At 48.3% G+C, this 14,473-nt stretch overlaps 1 long non-coding RNA gene across 1 annotated transcript in view; it reads right to left on the reverse strand.

The window, feature by feature from the left end:
- The window catches only part of LOC141582669 (uncharacterized), a 530,026-nt gene extending 519,393 nt beyond the window's left edge, over positions 1–10,633 (reverse strand). The window contains exon 1 of the long non-coding RNA XR_012515552.1: positions 10,515–10,633. This is a non-coding gene — a long non-coding RNA (uncharacterized LOC141582669). The remainder of the gene's footprint in view (positions 1–10,514) is intronic.
- Positions 10,634–14,473: the final 3,840 nt, after the last annotated feature.

A 14,473-nucleotide genomic window follows, 5' to 3' on the forward strand; every position in this document is an offset into this window, starting at 1 on the left:
TCACATATGTAATCCCAGCATTTCGGGAGGTTGAGGCGGGCAGATCACCTGTGGTCAGGAGTTCAAGACTAGCCTGGCAAACATAGTGAAACTCCATCTCTACTTAAAAAAAAAAAAAAAAAAAATAGCTGGGAATGGTGGTGGGTGCCTATAATCCCAGCTACTCAGGAGACTGAGGCAGGAGAATCACTTGAACCCTGGGGGCAGAGGTTGCAGTGAGCCAAGATCGTGCCATTGCACTACAGTCTGGGCAACAAGAGTGAAACTCCGTCTCAAAAAAAAAAAAAGAGTAGCTCTGTGATAGGCTGATAAAGGCCCTCAAAGATACCCCTTGAACCCACAAATATGTTACCTTAGATGGCAAAAGGGACTCTGATGATGTGACTGAGTCAGTATCTTGAGATGAAAGACCATCCTGCATTATCCAGGTGGGCTTGCTTTCATCACAAGGGACCCCATGAGAGGAAGCCAGGGCCAGCGTGACCTGTCAGAATGGAACAAAGGAAGCCAGAGGTTGGAGTAACACAAGGAAGGGGCCACCAGCCCGGGAGTGTGGGCTGCCTCTCCAAGCCGGGAAAGGCAAGGAAATGAACATTTCCTGGAGCCTCCAGAAAGACCCAGCCCCACCAACACCTTGACTTTAGCCCAGTGAGACTAATTTTGGACTTCCAGTTCCAGAACTGTAAGATACTAAATTGATGCTGTTTTAGCACTAAATTTGCAGTCATTGGTTACAGCAGATGTAGGAAATCTTACCACAAGCACCTCCCCTAGAGGATCGCTGTAGGGATGAGCTGAGATGAGGCCTCTAAGCATCTGGTCCCTGGGGCACAGCTTGGAGCTCAGCAAGTGGGAGCCGCTGCCACTCGGTCAATACCGGGGCTTCCGAACCTCCGCCCTTATCCACCTCCCACCTCTTTCTGGCCCCAGGGAGGCCTGGCAACCGCAGGATGCTCCTGGAGGAAATGAGGAGTGACCTCCGACCACGCGAGGAAGGGAAGGAGGCCATATGGCGGAGATTACAGTAATTGCATCCCCGGGCGGGGCCCTTCCAGACTTGCCCAACCACAGGAAGCAGGCCAGGGTGCTGTGAAGTCATTATTTACATGCCTCGGCTTGCGTCACTGGTTTCAAGTGCAGCAAGTGGCAAAAGCAAAAGTTATCTCAGGTTGGTAGTGGGTGGCCAGCCAGCTAGACCATTCCCTGCACTGGTAAAGCAGGCAGGGACACAGTCACCCGCCCACAGGCTTCTCCTGAGCTGCTTCAGACCGCACGGCACTCCGGGTGCAGCTACAGCTGGGCTCACCTCTGGGACACTTTGTCCAGTGACCCAGCCTCAGGGTGACCAACTCATCCCTGTTTGCGCAGGACTTTCTGGTTTTAGCACTAAAAGCCCATGTCCAGGGAAGCCCTTAAGTCCCAGGCAATCTGAGACAATTGGTCATCCTATTCAGCTGTCGGCATTGAGAGAGCCTGCCCCATGGGGGCTTGATCCCTCCCCCTGGTATAGGATGGCCTCCTTACCTTTAGTTTCTGCCCAGTCTCAGGGTTCACCCCACCCTGACCCCCAACCCAGCATCTCTTCCTCTGGTTTGCCATGGCTGGTTCTGCCCTGGGGCCCAGACACTTTGTTGGAGTCGCTGCTCCTATGATTTTCTCAAAGGCCTTCACTGCCTTCCAGCTACGTATTTGTCCTTAACTAGATCGTAAGCTCCAGGAGGGCAGGGACCCTTCTGCTTGACTCGGGCCCCCGAAATCCTCAGTGCCTGCCACACTGCCTAGCATATCGCTGCCCTTCAATAGGTCATGTCTGGAGGATGGCCGGGAGGAAGAAAGAAAGGCAGGAGAATCCCCAAGATACCTGTGTCCTTCGGACTCCCAGCCCATAGCGTGACTGATGTCACAGAAAACGCACTCCAGGCAGAAGACAGGCTGCTTGGCGTTTAGCTGTGCGGCGGGGAATGGCCTGATTTGGCCTGTGAGTCTGATGGGCTGGAGAGCATTGAGCAGCAGGACCCACCGGGCGCTCCTGGGACTTCAGGCTCCCGTTTTTCAGGTCTCTTAGACACCTGCCCTAGACCTTGCCCTAGAAACGGTCTGTACTGAGACTTCACACCAGGCCCCACCTGTGTGTGGATATAAACCAGAGCAGCTGAGAACCCCGCCCTCCCCTCCCCGGCCTGGGCAGGGCTTCGGAGTGCAGCGGGGCAGGCCACAGCGCATGCGCTTTGATCCTCTGAAGGGGCGCTGCCCCCACCTCAGACACCCCTCCCCAAGTTGCTGAAGCCTATCCCCCGCTCCAATCTATGCAAGCACAGTAAGCCTGGTGCCCAAGGCAATGACCGTGGCCCTTAAAGTTTCTCTTTCCATCCTCCCACCAGATGCCAGGGCCGTGTGCCGGGTGGTCCTCCCTGGAGCTCTAGGCGGGGCCCCCAGGACTCACCTCGGAGTCTTGGATGTGCAGCCCGTGAATCGGCTGTGCCTGAGCAGGCTGCAAGCCAGGCGGGATGACAATGTCACTGCCCACGTGCATTCTTTCAGGTGTTCCCTTGGCAACAACCCACACAGAGTGCGCCTGTGCCTGGCCTAGGGCAGAAGAGCTGGCACCCATCAGCGGAGAGGCCGCCCTCGCCTGGATAAAGGTTCTCCAAAATGTAATCACTGGGTGAAAGTGCAAATGCTTAAAAAGCATTGACGTAATGCCATTCAGAAGATGGAAAACTCTGCTTTGCAGTGTCTACGGGTCCACAGAGAGAAAGGTATATGCTCAGGAAGAAAGTGGGAATCAGGATTACTCCGGGGAGAGGACCGCAAGACCCATGTGGTCAAAAGAGCCTTGACTCAGATGTTCCAGGTTTTTGCACAGAAAACATGTACACAGGTTACCTAATTTTTATATTCGTATAATTAAATATTCAAAGGAAAAGAAAAGGTAAGGCCATAGAACAGTCTGATGTTGTGACCCTCAATAGCAGCACAGAGGTCCTCTTCCAGTTTAATGAGAAAGACAAAACCCTCATACCTGCCATGATCTTTGCCAATTACAATGTTCACACACCAGCCATATGGGCAGATAATACAGATACCACTTAGCTTTGACTGGGCGTAAAAACAAAACAAAGCACTCCAGAATGTAGTGGCTTATAGCCACAACCATTTTTTTTTTTTTTTTTTTTAGCTCATAATTCCTTCAGTCAACTGGGTAATGCTCCTGGTCTGGGTCAGCCGGGTTGATATTTGCTGGGCTCCCCCAAAAGTCATTGACCAGCTGGCACCTGCATGGTCATCTAGAATATTCCAACTCGTATGTCTCCTCATTCTCCTCTACCGCACTCTCATGACCCAATAGGCTAGCTCGGGCTTATTCATGGGATACCAAGAGAGGTGACGGGGGAGGCTGCAAGGCACCTGGGGGCCCCGGCTCTGACATTCAGTGTCCCTTCCACACATTCCATTGCTTGAAGCAAGTCCCAGGCCCGGCCGTTGCCAAGTGGTGGGCAATAGACCCACTCCACCCTCCTCGCTGAGAAGAGAGACACCTCCTGTATGCAAGGCCCTGTGCTGAGCATTTGAGATAGATTTTCTCATTATCATCTCATAGGAATCCTATGAGGAAGTTGTATAGTTTCACTTTATAGATGAAGAAACTGAGGCACGCTGGGGATGTCAGAGGAGGGAATTTCTCCCACGGACTCCGGGAAGCCTTCTCCCCACTTACAAACTCTCCCCTGTGGATGCCTAAAACGTCACCTTCCCAACTCCTTCATGCTACAAACTAGATTGTGTTCCCCCAAATTCGTACGTTGAAGCCCTAACCCCGAGAGTCGCTGTATGTGGAGTGAGGAGATAATTCAGGTTAAATCAGGATGTGAAGGTGGAGCCCTGATCCAAAAAGATTAGTGTCCCTGTAGGAAGAGACACCTAAGGTGGAGCGCTATCTCTCTCTTTCTCTCCCCACTCCCTCCTTCTCCTTTCTGCTCTCCATCATTTGAGGACAGAGAGGCAGCTGTTTGCAAGCCAAAAAGTGAGCCCTTATCAAAAACCAAACTGGCCTGCACTTTGATCTCAGACTTCCAGCTCCAGGACTGCAAGGAATGCATTTCTGCTGCATAAGCTGCCCGGCCTATGGTATTTTGCCATGGCAGCCAGAGCAGACTCGGCCTCCTCCCTTCCTCTCTGTCCTCTTTTAAAATGCAGCACCCCTTGAATCACAGTCACACACTCCCCAGTTCCCCAGATTATTCACTTCACCACTCCGCTTCCCATGAAGACAGACACCAAGAAGTTCCCAGGACAGCAGATTTCTGTTTAAAATCCATCTCCGCCCCCATTTTTCTCTGCCCTCTCTCCTTTTTACTTCTCTGCTTGGAATACACAGGCTTAGCAATGACTGCTAGTATCCAAAGGTTTTCGTTCTTTCTTTCTCTCTTGCTTTCCTTTCTGATGGGGTTTCACTCTTGTTGCCCAGGCTGGAGTGCAATGTCGTGATCTCAGCTCACCGCAACCTCCCCCTCCCAGGTTCCAGCAACTCTCCTGCCTCAGCCTCCCAAATAGCTGGATTACAGGCCTGCGCCACCACTCCCAGCTGATTTTGTATTTTTAGTAGAGACAGGAGATTTGTCCATGTTGGTCAGGCTGCTCTCAAACTCCCAATCTCAGGTGATCTGCCCACCTCGGCCTCACTGAGTGCTGGGATTACAGGCATGAGCCACCATGCCTGGCCACGGTGTTTCTTAGATCTAAGGGGAACTGGAGGAGAAATAGTTCTCATACACCTTGGCTGTCACTGGATGTCAGCTGTGAGTACTTCGAGCATAATGGAAGTACTCACATAATGGAAGTTCCCCACCCGCCACCACGGCCTGAGCCCCCGGCTCCTCACATGCAGTCAAGGACAGAGGCACTGACGCTACACCACCTGTGCTCAGACCTCTTCTCTCATCTTCAACCATGTCACCTGGGTGGGGACATCTCTCAACCTCTCCAGCCCTCAGTTTCCCCACCTGTCAAAGAGAGACAGCAATGGCACTTTTTCCTAGGGTTGCTGTCAGCATTAAAGAAGCTACCACCCATCAAGTTCTTAGGGCAGCCTCTGAGCCCCAGGAAGAATTAACGCATGTCCCCATCTGCCATGGTACCCACAGTGTTCCCTGGAGGAAAGGGCTGGGGGTGGGGACCTCAGTGCTGCCCACATGCAGAGTCTAGCCCAGAGCTCACCCCCTTCCCTTCTCCTCCCCAAGGGGCTTACAGGGAAGCCCCTGTGCGTGGGAACAGGGCACGTGTGTGGGCTTCATCCAGTCCACTCCTTCCTCTTCACAGCTACACTGTCCACATTCCTAGGTGGGACAATGAGGCTAAGAACATCAAGTACCTTGTCCCAGGTGACACAGCTGGTGAACTGAGACTCAGTCTCCTACTCGTGTTTCTGGTCTCCTGGGATCTTGTAGGCACACTGTGAATGAGGAGAGATGAATCCTGGAGGTTGTTCAGAGTCAACTGCCACCATGCTGCCACTGAGCGCCAGTCTCAGCCTGAATTCAGCGCTGCCTGTGCACCGCCTGCATGTATGTCTCGTCGTGGTGTTCACTGCGGGAAAAACAGAGACATGGGCTGATTCAGGCTCCTCTACCTAACACCGAGGTAAGCCGCTCAGCCCTTTGAGCCTCCGTCTCTCAAGGGTAAATGGGTTGATTAAAGGTGCTGCCCTGGCCTTGTACTGATGCACAGGGTAAGTTGAACATTCAAGGGTGAATGCGGGTCCCTCTTCCCCAGCTTCTTAAACACCACACCTATGAGGTCAGCGGCTCTCCTGAGTGCTCTCACTGTACCCACCTGCACTTCCCACAGGTTCTGGCACATGGTAGGTGCTTCATACACCTAGTGAAATAGAGATGGAGTTTTATTAGTAGGGCTTACATTCGTAGATGCTAAGATAGAGATGGAATTTGATTAAGAAAGTATTTGTGTGAGGTGTTTCCAAGATAAATGGCATTTGTGATTGTGTCTATTCTTGGAAAACAGCACATGTCCCAGAAGGGGTGTATGGGAGGGCCTTGCATGGGCACTGGCATGACCAGATCTGAGATGTAAAAAGAAACGCAGACAGTTGAGGTGTGGTGGGGCTGGGGTGGGAAAAACTGAAGAGAGACAGGACTTGGGGTGAGGCAGGGAGACCGCTGGGTGGTCTACACCAGGAATATCATGGCCACTGTGAGGCAGGTGTGGAAGAGGCCAGGAGAGCCGGGCCTTGGGCCTCGGGGCCTGTTTCCAGACTCAGGTCTCCCCCTGAGCTGGGTGGCTTGGGCATCTTTCTTCCTCCGTAAATGGAGGTACTACAGGTCCCCATCTGTGTGCACGTGGTGCAGCCAGGACTGGCGGGCACCCGAGTGAGTACTGGCATCATTGTGTGCTGACACCCTCCTCCCATCTTGCGGGAGGCAGCGACAGAGTGTGAACACAGCTCTGCTACTTCCCCTCCAGGAACTTGGGCCAGTTAGTTAACACTCCTGAGAATTAGTTTCCCATCTGTAAAGTGGGGATGACACCTGCCCTCCAGGATCATTTGTGAATGCAGTTGGAGTCTGCTGGTAAATGCTTGGCACTGAGAAAATGTTGGACAGAGGACACTGGCCTTCTTTCTGGCTGGACTCAGAAGGTGGGGGAAGAGGCCGGACGTTCCACTGCCTCCTGCTGCCCAGGCCCAGCATTTCAGTGCTTCGATTCTCTTTCAAGAACCTGGGTGCAGGCCCTGGCATCCCTGTGTAGGAAGTCCTCCAGAAACTCACAGGGAAGCAACTTAATCTGCTCTGGCAATGGCCAGGGGCTGAGTCAGTAGAGGGGAAATGAACATTTTGGAAGAAAGTACGTCAGCTATGGGTCTTATTTATTGAAAGATATTTGAAAGCCTCTTTATCTAGCCTGGATGTGGCCTTTTCCAGGGATCAAAATGCTTCTCACTTCCCAGTGTTCCCGAGGAGTCATGTTTGGCCTTCCATGGAATAAGCCTTTATTGAGCACCTACTGTGTGCCAAGCCCAGCGCTCATCACTAAAGAGACAAAAGTGTCCTCTCTCAGGCATTTGTTCAGAGCCCAGTCCTGAGTGTCTGGCACGCACTAAGCACAGTGCAAGTTCCAGAGGACACACAGATGAGACGCCAGTCCTGCCCTGAAGGACGCTACTGTTCCAAGTGCAGACAGCAAGAAACACAGCAAGCATGGAAAAGTCACTCCTGTCGCCCACTGGTTCTCCAGAGCCTTATTTCATGTTGAATGCTGATGACATTTAGGAAGGAGCAAAGCATTCAGCCATAAGCCATCATAGGGCAATTCCAGACATCCCAGGAGACGCCATGGAAAATATGAGGCGTGGAGGAGTAAATCCCTCAACAAAAATCTCTGAACATCAGACCACATACACGATAGCTAAGAGCCAATTCATCCATCCATTCAACAAACATTCATGGAGTGCCTACTATGTGCTGGGCACAGGATCAAGAGCTTAATGTACAAGTCTTACTTGTTTTCACTTCATCTCAGACAGAGCAGAGGCTACAGTTCTGGAAATCTACAGGCACATCCCCTGCGTGATGGGCTTTGGCTCCTTCTGCGGGCACCCAAGAAGCATATTGGAGACCCTTTTAAGAAAGCAACCACTTTCCTCTCAGGGGACCTATTGCCATGATCAATTCAAGAACATCTTGGAGAAGTCACTTGCAGTCTGAGATGTCAGTTGGTGCAGAAAAATCATGGTGAGATGGAACCAAGGTTAAGGGTGCCCGGTAAGACTGGCTCATTCTGGAACCCAAAGGATGAATGGAAGATGCCCTATTCGGAAAAGGATAACAGAGGGACACCTTCTTTTTTCTTTTTCTCCTCTGTTCTCCCTTTGCAGATGAGGAATTGTGTCTCCATACCACAGGACATTCCCTTTGGATGCATCCTGAAGAACGGGGAAAAGTTTGATCCCCCAAACCTTAAAACAAAACAAAACAAAACAAAACAAAAACGAGTTTTCCTTTGTAATACTGTTTGGCCTAGAAATAAACTGGGGAAAAAAATTACAAAAGTCAGCCTTAGAATCCAGTGCCCCGATGCAGGAAATCCTCAAATTAGCCTCCTCAGTCTTTTGTAATCTAGATCAGGACAAGGAGGACAGGGTTAAGAAAAAGGAGAAATTCAAGGACAAGAGGCAGCTCCCATACGGGCTGCGTTACAATCCCCCAGGCCCCTCTAGACTGCGCTAAGGGCTCTCCTCCAGGGAACTGCCATTGTTGTGGGAAGCCGGGCTGCTGGAAGGCAAATTGGCCCAATGGGATCAATGGGAAAAAGCTCTGCACAGTTTGCCCCCTCTGCCACAAGCTCAGCCACTGGAAATGGGACTGCCCTGAGGGACAAATGGCCCCTGGGACAGAATCCCATTCTCTAAATGATGTGAGCTGAAGGAGCTCTCTGCTCAACTGTCTTCCAAATCAGACATCACCATTGATTAAGACATCATCATCAAGGGCAACTCTTGGAGGTGTCAAGTAAAATTTTCCTTTTTGGTTCAAGAGCTGCCTACTCTGTGCTAATCTCCTTCTCGGAGCAACTCTTCTCCTATTGGCTACTGGGGGAAAATGGCACCCCCCTCTCCCTGAAAGAAAAGATTCACTCCCCTTTGGGGCAAAAATATACTTTCCAAGATGGGTGCCTCCTTAATATTTACCCAACCTGTAAATCCATCCTTCCTTCTAATGGCCCTATTTCTTCTGAGAGAGCTACCTAAATCTTTAACCAATAACTTTAATAAATTCCCTTCAGGAGTTTAAAAATAGCCCACACTTATTCAGACAAGCCCTAGCAAGAAATCTAACTGAGAAATCTCTTGAGGGGGGATAATGTCTACAGTATGTTGATAACCTCCTTATCTGCTCGCCTTCATGGGACTTGCACAGCAATGTGTAGCACAAGCCACTACTTCCTAATAGGAGGGAAGTGACTTTTGCCAAATTCAAAGGTTGTAAAGGTAAAGAGGTATTTTTGATAAGGAACATTATAAAGAAAAGAGATTTTATTTGAGAAAGGATCCTGTATGGTAAATTCTTGTCATAAAGCAAAATGACTGGTTGGTTTAAAAGAGGGATATTTAGGACAAGTCAGTAAAGTCCAAGCTGTCGTAGCTGGTCCATGCATTTGTGAAAGGGAAATCATTAAAAATGTACAGTTTCAAAGGTCATTAGGTCTACTACATGCTTTAAGGTCATAAACTGGTGCTATGACTCTTAATAACTATACAACTTGCCTGCTTTAAAACCATTACATTTGAAGTAAAGCTTAGAAAAATACAGAATTAGCCAGGACCCCTAGCTAAAAAGTCAGACTTTTATTTCTTTTTAACATCTTTACTTGTCTTAAAACTCAAGGAGTCTTCTACATTTGTGGCCAGTCAGTTCACCAATGCCTTTCCACTAACTAGACTGGAACTTGTGTCATAGGATACGTACCCCTGAATATTTTCAAAGCCCTTCACAATCTCTCTCTTCCTGTACCAATACACTGGCATTCCATCTTGCCCAGGGTGAAGAGGGCTATCCAATTAATTCCCTTTCTCACTGAATTTGGCATCATAGCCAGAACAGGAACCGGAATTGCTGGAATCACAAAAGCCTCCTTAACCTACAGCCAACTCTCAAGGAAATCAACAACATTGAGGCCATGGCCAAAACCTTAACAAACTTGCAAGAACAAATCAACTCTCTAGCAGCTGTAATCCCCAAAATAGCCAAGGACTAGAGATGATAATGGCTAGTACAATTTGTTTAGCCTTAGATGAAAAATGTTTCTTTTGTGTAAATTAACCAGGAAAAGTATGAGACAACATCAGACCACTCCTAAATCAAGCCTCCCATTTACAGGAGGAACAAGGCTCTCAGAGTTGGCAAAATTGGGAGGAAACCTGGAAATAATTATCCTGGGTTCTTCTCTTTTTAAATCCACTTATTAGTCTTCTATATTTGCTCCTTTTTGGTCCATGTCTGCTAAATGTAATGACCCCATTTATCTCCTCTTACCCTTGGGTCATCAAATTCCAGATGATTCTCAGTGAGGGATGCCATCCTCTCAATATTCAAGACACCCTTCTACAGAGGACCCCTAGACTGCACAGTAGAGGGACATGACAGAGGTAAAACCCTGCCCCTGCTGCCCTTGGACCTGGCTGAATACTACTTTCACCAACCCATGGAGCCACCCTGCCCTGACAGCTAGCAAGTGGCCAAGACCCACAGAACAACCACCACCACCCCTTTGTCAGCAGGAAGCAGTTAGAAAACATTGACCTGCATCCCTTTCCCAAAGAATTGGATCTTGGACTCTTGAGTGGGAAAATGTGAGGGCAGGGCAGGAGAGCACTGCCTTCCCAACCCCCTGCTCTGACACCCAGGAATGTCAGGCAACCATTAGGTAAACAGTTGTTAAACTGTCTCTCTAAGATAATAATTGGTTACAGATGGCAGCAGGGAACAACAGGCAAAAACAACGGAAGCTGGTGATCAGCAGCTTCCCGATAAGATCTCGGGAGTTGGGTGAGTGGGCTCTAGCGTGTACACTCGGAGGCAAAATGGTAAAGTTTAACTGGTAGATGACCTTCCTCTAGGCACACTGGACTGCTTAGGGAAAACTCCTCAAGTGAGGACGCATGCAACTTCAGTAAAAGCATTGTTCATGCCACGCCTCCCAAGTGCTGGCAGGCCACTGCTCATGAGGACAGCCTGCCCCAAAGGAAGAATCAGGAGGAGAAATGAGGATCTAGGAAAAATGCCAAAGTATAAAAACCCCAAGTCAAGGATTAAACAGCACTTGAATCTCTCAAGTCACCTGCTTGACCCTCTTCCAAAAGTACTTTATTTTGTTCCTGCTCTAAAACTTTTTTTTTTTGAGGAGGAGGAGTTTCTCTCTTGTTGCCCAGGCTAGAGTGCAATGGTGCAATGCCAATCTCAGCTGACTGCAACATCCTGCTTCAGCCTCCCCAGTAGCTTCAGTTACGGGTGCCCACCACCACGCTCGGCTAATCTTTGTACTTTCAGCAGAGACAGGGTTTCACCATGTTGGCCAGGCTGGTCTCAAACTCCTGACCTCAGGTGATCTACCCACCTCGTCCTCCCAAAGTGCTGGGATTACAGGCGTGAGCCACTGCACCTGGCTTCTAGAACTTTTTAGTAAACTCTCTCCTGTTCTAAAACTTGCCTTGGTCTTTTCCGTTGTTTTTTGCAGTTCCCTGGTGCCAGCTGTAACCAATTATTATTTTAGAGAGACAGTTTAACAGCTGCCTGACCATCACCTAATGGTTGCCTGACACCCATTCCTGGGTGTCAGAGCAGGGGCTTGGGAAGGCTCTGCCTTATGCCCCTCAGATGAATATTTTCCTCGGAGGAGGCAGGAATTGGGTTGCTGCAGATCCCTGCGGATGTGCCACTGCTAGCATTCTCTCCTCTGTTACAGGGAACTCCCTTCCTCCTTCATGTGTCAACACATCAGGACCTCAACTTTTGGCTGGGTATTTCTGTGGGAGCAGCAGGAGGAGGCACACACTATACACATTACCCTGAGCTTGTGTCCTCAGCTCCTCCCAGCAACTTACACTTCTGGCGCTCCCTGGCAGGTCCCTAATGGAGCTCTTCCTGGGAGCCACCTACAAACTCTGAGCTGACTGGCATTTCTACCCCCTGCCTTTCTTTTCTTTTTAAATTTTGACAAAAGAATCATTCATGGTACTTCTCAATAATTTATATTGCCAACTCTAGTTCTCATCTGTATACTGAGGCTACAGGTCTACCATGTGACTTGTGGCAAAGGGAAACCCATGTCTATGTGATTCAAGCCAGAATCCACTTCCATGGCTACAGAAATGGAGGCCAAGTTGGTTTGGGGCTTATTTATCTAAAAGCTTTAAAGACAAGCAAATGATCACACGGCATATTAGAGGGAGAGATTTTTCTGCACCAACTGACATCTCAGACTGCAAGTGATTTCTCCAAGATGTTCTTGAATTAATAATGGCAATAGGTCTCCTGAGAGATCAGCCTGGAGGAACAGAGCAGAGCCACTGTGGCTGAGAGGAATTATTTCAGGGGTTGGTTAGTAAGGAGAAATGCAAAAGGGGAGAAGAAAACCAAGCATGAGGGTTAAACAACCCCAGCCAAGAGGTGAGTCCTAGCGGTATCTTACCATTGGGGCATATATCCGAGTAATGACACCAAAGTATGTTAGCAGCAGCAAATCCATATGGGTCTGCAGCAACTTGATTCTTGCCTCCTCAGGGGGAAAAAATTCATCTGAAGGATATAAGGCAGAGTGAGAAACCAAAGCAAGTTTTAGAGCAGTGAAAGTTTATTAGAAAGTTTTAGCGCAGGAATGAAAGGAAGTAAAGGACACTTGAAAGAAGGCCAAGGAGGTGACTTGAGAGATTTAAGTGTCATTTAGTCCTCGACCTGCGGTTTCACACATTAACATGATTCCAGCATCTCTCCTCCTCCGATTCTTCCTTTGGGGTGGGCTATCCTCATGCACCAGCACTTGGGAGGGACTGCATGCACAGTGTGTTTACTGAACTTATATGTATGCTCATTTGAGGTGTGTTCCCTTACGAGTCAAGTGTTCCTGGAGGGAGATTATATACCAGTTAAACTCTGCCATTTTGCCTCTTAGTGTGCATGCTTCAGCCCGCTCCCGAGATCTTACCAGGAAGCTGCTGATCACCAGCTTCAGTTGTTTTCTATCTAGTGGGAGACTGCCTTTCCCCAGTGCCAGCTGCAATCAATTATCATTTTAGAGAGACAGTTTAACAACCACCTGACCCTTACCTGATGGTCACCTGAGTTTCCTGAGTGTCAGTTGTGGTGGTGGGGCCTCTCCTGCCCTGCTCATGTCTGCCTAACTACCTACTCTGACAAGAAGACAGCTCCAGAAGGCACAAGCCCAGAAAAATCCTGGTTCCTTGAAAACAAACACTAGCCAACTGAAGGAGCCATTAATGAAATGACTCATTCAGGGCAGTAGAAAGCCCTTGACTTCAAGAAAGAGAACCTACTGTCCTCCTTCTTCCCCATCTTCCTAGCTGTTGATTTGTATTTTAAGTAAGATGCTGAGAATCAGGCTTTGGTGAGACCTATAGTTCCCAAATGCCACCCAGTGTTCTGTAATTAATTCCGTCTGTCCTGCTTTGACTACTGATGCCTGCAAGATGCCGAAGAGGGTTCCAGAACATTCACCAGTAGAATAACAAATATGCCTATAGTTTGGGAGTAAGTATTGTGACTTCCATGCGGGGCCAAGATTAGGTGAGCCAAGTTAGGTACTAACCTCCTCACACAATTTAAACGGTGCCAAAACACAGCTGTGGTAATGAAAGTAAATATTTTTCTAATGCAATGTTTTAAAAATTCCAAATTAATGCAAAATAAACCATGCAAAACATCAAAATGTTAAATTCCATAGTAAGTATTTAGCACCATGCCTGGCACACAGCAAGCTAGTAAATGGCAGTGGTGTTTTGAAGCAACAGAGTTCACAGGAATAAGGCAAGTCTCCTGCCATCAGGGAGCTTCCTCACTAGTTGGGAGGATCCAGCTCATAGGCCCCATGAATTCAGAGAAACAAGAGAAGTTTATATCGAGAAAATTAGGGAAAAGAACATTTCTTCATGAAAATGATTTTTTTTTTAAACTCAGCCCTTTGCCCAGCCCTAACCACATAGCAGGTGCTTTCAGTGTTTGCCAAAAGAAAAAATAAAAAGATAGAACAAGGCAGTTCATGGGTGCAGGTCAAAGGAGAGTCTCCAGGCACAGTTCTGAGACGTGGCAGCCAGGAAAGGACGATGCCTGGGGCTTTTCCCATCTCTCTGCAAGGGTTCCCTGCTCTAGCTGAGCTTGGTGCTATTTTTTTCCTTTTATTTAGGATTCTAAAAATATACATAAAAGTAGAAAGAAAAGTACGGTAACACCTCCCATGTATCCATCATGTTTATCGATCATTATTGACATTTTGCTGATCTTATTTTATCCATACTGCCTCTTCCCTGTTTAATTTTTCTTGAAGCTTTTTAAAGCCAATCCCAGATGTCCTGTCATTTCACCCACAAATACTTCAGTTTGAATCTCTGACAGAGAGAGCTTTTGAAAGTGCATAGCTCCAAAATAGTTATCACGTATAATAAAATTACAAGTGATTCACTGATGTCTGCTAATGCACAGCCAAAGGCCACACTTCTCCAACTATCTCAAAGTGTTTTTTGCAAACAACTGTTCAAATGGCGATCCCCATGTGACCTATGCTTTGCCTTTGGCTAATAGGTGTCTTAAATCTTTTTAAAATCTATAACAGTCCCTCTCCCCTTTTTACCTCTGGAAGAAAACCTGGTCATTTGCAGAATTTAAAGAAAACTGTAAAATTCACCACATGGTGGATGTGATTGAGCTCATTCTTGCCCTGTCCTTCA

The sequence above is a fragment of the Saimiri boliviensis genome, chromosome 2, assembly GCF_048565385.1.
Source record: "Saimiri boliviensis isolate mSaiBol1 chromosome 2, mSaiBol1.pri, whole genome shotgun sequence".
NCBI lineage: Eukaryota > Metazoa > Chordata > Mammalia > Primates > Cebidae > Saimiri > Saimiri boliviensis.